The following is a 5,481-nucleotide window of genomic DNA, read 5'->3' on the forward strand; positions in this document are numbered from 1 at the left end:
GTGCAGGCCAGAAGGGAGTGGCAAGAAATATTCAAAGTGATTAATGCCAAGAACCTACAACCAAGATTACTTTACCCAGCAAAGCTATCATTCAGAATTGAAGGTCAGATAAAGAGCTTCACAGATAAGAAAAAGCTAAAAGAGCTCATCACCACCAAACCAGCATTATATGAAATGCTGAAAGGTATTCTTTAAGAAGAGGAAGAAAAAAAAGGTAAAGATAAAAATTATGAACAGCAAATACATATCTATTTACAAGTGAATCTAAAAATCAAGGGAATAAAAGATATGATGAACAGAGTAAACTGGTGAATATAATAGAATCAGGGTCGTGGAAAGGGAGTGGACTGACAATTCTTGGGGGGAAAGGTGTGTGGGGGTGCAGGAAGAGACTGGACAAAAATCGTACACCTATGGATGAGGACAGTGGGAGGGGTAAGGGCAGAGGGTGGGGTGGGAACTGGGTGGAGGAGAGCTATGGGGGGGAAAAAAGAGGAACAATTATAATAATCTGAACAATAAAGATTTAATTTAAGAAAAAAAAAAGGTCCCGGACTTGATTCCCATTTAGGACACATGCCTAGGTTATGGGTTTGATCCCTGGACCTTGTTGAGGCTCATGCAGGAGGCAACCAATCAATGTCTCTCTCTCTCTCTCTCTTTCTCTCTCTCTCTCTCTCTCGCTCTCGCTCTCACTCTCTCCCCCCGCCCCCCAAAATCAGTAAAACATCCTCAGGTGAGGATTTTAAGAAAATATTAAAAACGAAATTTCCTTATGACTCAGTGATTCCACTTTTGTGAATATATCCAAAGGAACCTAAAACACTAATTCAAAATAATATATGCACCCCCTATTTTCATTGCAGCATTATTTACAATTAAAGGCCTGATGCACAAAATTTGTGCAAGGGGCTCAGCTCTCGCAGCCACGGCAACCTGCCTCGGCCCTCACAGCTGCGGTGGCTTGCCTCGTGGCTTGCCTCACCCCTCACAGCCCCGGCTTCATCCAGAAGTACGTCAGCAAGGTAGTTTGGCTGTCCGGTCTAATTAGCATATTATGCTTTTATTATTATAGACTAGAGGTCCAGTGCACAAAATTCATGCTTGGGGGGGTGGGGGTCCCCTCAGTCCAGCCTGCACCCTCTCCAATCCGGGACTCCCCAGAGGATATCGATTGCCGGTTTAGGCCCAATCCCCGGGATCGCCGTCAGAAATCCATCTCACAACCCAGGACCGCTGGCTCCTAACTGCTCACCTGCCTGCCTGCCTGATTGCCCCTATCTGTCCCCCTGCCAGCATGATCACCCCTAACCGCCTCTGCCTGCCGGCCTGATCACCCCTAACTGCCCCACATGCTGGCCAGGTCGCCCCCCCCACTGGCCCGGTCGCCCCCAACTGGCCCGGTCGCCCCCAACTGCCCCTTCCCTGCTAGCCTGGTTGCCCCCAACTGCGCCCCCTGCTGGCCTTGTCACCCCACGCAGACTGTTGTTCAGTCACTTGGTCGTCCCTCACTAACTTCCTGCCTGCCTGGTCGCCCCATGCAGCCTGCTGTTCAGTCGTTTGGTCATCCCTCACTAACCATCCTGCCAGCCTGTTTGCCCCACGCAGCCTGCTGTTTTGTCGTCCGCCCAGTTGTTTCGGTCATGAGGGCCCCTGGCTTTTTATATATTAGAATAGTCAAGGTATGGAAGCAACTCAAGTGCCCATCCAGAGATGAATGGATAAAAAGGCTGCGGTACATTTACACAATGGAATACCAATCGGGCTTAAAGAAAGAATGAAATCTTACATTTTGTGGCAGCATGATGGACCTAGAGAGTACTATGCTAAGTGAAATAACTCAGAAAGAGAAATACCACATGATTTCACTTATAGGTGAAATCTAATGAACAAAATAAACAAAATAGAAACAGACTCATAGATACAGAGAACAGAATAACAGTTATTAGAGGGAAGAGGGGTTGGAGAGCTGGGTGAAAAAGTAGAAATTGGTAGTAACAGTACAGTCGCAGAGATGTAGATTAGAGCACAGCGAATACAGTCAGTAATATCAATAACTGTATGGGGCCAGGTGGGTACTTGAAGCAGTGAAACATGATTTTCAAACCACTTTGTTGTACATCTGAAACAAATACAGAATATGGGATGTAATTGAAAAAAATTAATTATCTGTCAGAATGGGTACTTGGATTGATTACCTTATCACAACGATTTTCAACCCTTTTCATCTCATGGCACATAAACTAATTACTAAAATTCTGTGGCAAACCAAAAAAATATATTTTATGCTGATCTGACAAAAAAAAAATAGGTATAAGTTTGATTCATTCACACCAGATGGCTATTGTTGTGTTGGCTATTGTCATTTTTTTTTATTTCACAATCTAAGGGAAAAGAGTTCAGGGACCGTGACTAGTCAGGTATTGCATGTTTTAAAAAGTCTTGCAGCACACTGGTTGAAAATCACTGCCAAATAGTAGTCAAGAAAAGGGGAGTTCTCAGAGCCAATGATTAGCTCTAAACCTGGAGGAATAAGGCAACTGTGTAGGAATCCAACCCTCTAAGGATCCTGAGACCTTCAACTCAGGGACTTTTAGATACTGGATCCCTAATAAGGTTATGACATCCTGTTCATCCCAGAGACACCCAGAAAATGGTGGCCTGATCTACATGGACCCTGGAATTTGAATCAGATGAGGTTTACAAAACTATATAAGGTGGACACTTCCCCTCTACCAGTAAAGATTTCTAAATTCCACTGAGGCTGTAAACTGACCTCTAATCTAAAAGACTCTTCCTTAGGCCCTGGCTTTTTAGCTCAGTTAGAGATCAAAGCATCATCCCAAAAAGCTAAGGTTGGGGGTTCGATCTCCGGTCAGGGCACATGAAACAACCAAGGAAAGCATAAATAAGTAGAATAACAAAGCAATGTTCTCTCGTTCTCTCTCTCTCTCTCTCTCTCTCTCTCTCTCTCTCTCTCTCTCCCTTCCTCTCTCTAAAATCAATCAATAAGTAAAATAGCCCTACCCGGTTTGGCTCAGTGGATAGAGCATCTGCCTGCCTACTGAAGGTCCCAGGTTTGATTCCGGTCAAGGGCACGTACCTTGATCCCCAGTAGGGATCGTGCAGGAGGCAGCTGATCAATGTTTCTCTCTCATAAAAATATATATATTTCTTTATTTATTTCAGAGAGGAAGGGAGAGGGAGAGAGAAACATCAATGATGAGAGAGAATCATTGATTGGCTGCCTCCTGCACGTCCCCTACTAGGGATGAGCCCACAACCCAGGCATGTGCCCTTGACCGGAATCGAACCTGGGACCCTTCAATCCGCAGGCCGGCACTCTATCCACTGAGACAAACCAGCTAGAGTCTCTCTCATCATTCATGTTTCTATCTCTCCCTCTCCCTCCCTGAAATCAATAAAAATAAATAAATAAATACTTTTTCCTTTTCTCTCTTTCCAGTTTTAGTCTGAGAAAAAAAGCAAAATGCAAATGGTCTAGTTTGTGCTACGAAGACTTGAAATCTGAAAATTGTTCTACTCTGCATGGAAGTGCACTAGCGTGAAACAAGAATACAATCCTGGAAAGGAAGCTATCAGACGTTCACTTCAGCATAACTTAGTAACAGATGGTATCCCTTTTCAGTTGAGAGGGCTGCATTAGAGGAAAAAGTTTTTTTAGTTTTGGGGTTTTTTTTTTGGAGGGTGGGTAATGAGAGGGTTAATTTAACAGCATGAATATTCTATGGAATAACAGATCTGAGGGAAGCATGATGAATGGGCACGTCAGGAGCCTGAGATCCCTGGAAATCCAACAACTCCATTCTAGAGATCAGAAGGGAAGAGCACCTTTCTCCACACACTGCCAGTACCTAATTTTACCCTCTCTCCCTCGACTGCCGCTCTGCTTCAAGGGTCAAACCGTTAAGAGGGTAGCCAGAGTGCATTCTCAGAATGCAGCCACCACCTCCTACCTCCACCTCTATGCCCACTTAAGCAGCTCTCCTTCCCTTCTACCTGCCATGCACTATGCCAGCTCCAGAGGGCTGAAAGTAAACTAAGGCAATTATGGTCACCAGGTATCTCAAAAAGTTACTTCAAAAACTAAGCACATGCAACTTTGCTGTGCTATATATATATTTCCCAGGTTCTACCTTATACATCATAAAGCTACCTCCTTGCTATAAGGTAAAAGATAGGATTGAAGTATCTCACAGCAGAGTTCAAATATCAACTCTAATAGTTGTTACTTAAGCTCTTTAAAACCTACTGTGAAAATTAAAATGAGAACTTATAAGTAAATCACCCACCATTATAGCAGAAGCTCAGTAAAGTGGTAGCTATTTTTTGAAGAGGATGTTGTAGTACTTTTAACAATCGGTTTTTAAAAAGCACTTTGCATTTTCAAAATATTTAAGTCAGTACTCTTGCTCTAATTAGAAAACACTATTGATCATTTTTCAGGGCAATTCTCTCCAAAAAATCTGGTAAAATAATATATGATAAAATAAATAGTAGGAAAGTTTCACCCTACTCCCTGCATTTCTGAATGAACCTTTGAAATCACTTCATCTGTTTTATTTGGTTAGGAAGTACTGTACAAAGTTTCCTGAAATTCCCAGCCATTCTGCCTCAAAGATTTTAACAGAAATTCCCCAGAAAAAGGAAAGACAAAGGTCTATGTTGACAATATTAACACGCAAACTAAAAACCACCCACATCTTTCTTCACTAGGTCCTAACAGGAAGGCAATCAGATAATAAATTTTACCTCTGTTTCCCCAATCCGAATGTCTCTACTGAGTTTCTCTTTATGAATGACTCCACCAGAACCCAACAACTCCGTTCAGGACCTCTTGCTCAGGTGTAGAGAAAAACCACCAATTTTAGGTCCAGAAAATGATCACAGAAAAACCCGATTTTCTTTTTTCTTTTTTTTTAGAAAAACAAAGGAATGGTTTTACATCCTAAGCACAGAATCAGTCGGTATATGAGAAAGACACGCAGACCTTGGGACAAAGCCCATAACCGTCCAGAGCAGCGGTTCTCAACCTGTGGGTCGCGACCCCTTTGGTGGTCGAACGACCCTTTCACCGGGTTACCTAAGACCATCCTGCATATCAGATATTTACATGACGATTCATCACAGTAGCAACATTACAGTTATGAAGTAGCAACGAAAATAATTTTATGCTTGGGTCACAGCATGAGGAACTGTATTTAAAGGGCCAGAAGGTTGAGAACCACTGTTCCAGAGGAACCTGCTTCCTTCCCTGCGCTCCGCGCCAGCCCCTTCCCGAGGCTCCGGACACGCTCACACCCTCCCGGCCTCAGACTCTGCCGGGACCCGCAGCTGCCACGCTGACGTTTTCAGTCCCGCAAATCTGGGGCTGTGGGGAGAGAAATACTCAGCAGCCGCGTGCCACTTTCACATGAACCACGTCACTCGGTCGAGGGGACAGCCCGCTCCCCGCCCCAC

General features: G+C 43.9%; 1 protein-coding gene across 1 annotated transcript in view; it reads right to left on the minus strand.

The window, feature by feature from the left end:
* FAM117B (family with sequence similarity 117 member B) overlaps positions 1-4,951 on the minus strand; it is a 78,344-nt gene extending 73,393 nt beyond the window's left edge. Inside the window, exon 1 of the mRNA XM_006756230.2 lies at positions 4,774-4,951. The gene's annotated coding sequence lies outside the window, so the exon portion shown is untranslated. The remainder of the gene's footprint in view (positions 1-4,773) is intronic.
* Positions 4,952-5,481: the final 530 nt, after the last annotated feature.

Source organism: Myotis davidii, unplaced genomic scaffold (genome assembly GCF_000327345.1).
Source record: "Myotis davidii unplaced genomic scaffold, ASM32734v1 scaffold914, whole genome shotgun sequence".
Lineage (NCBI taxonomy): Eukaryota > Metazoa > Chordata > Mammalia > Chiroptera > Vespertilionidae > Myotis > Myotis davidii.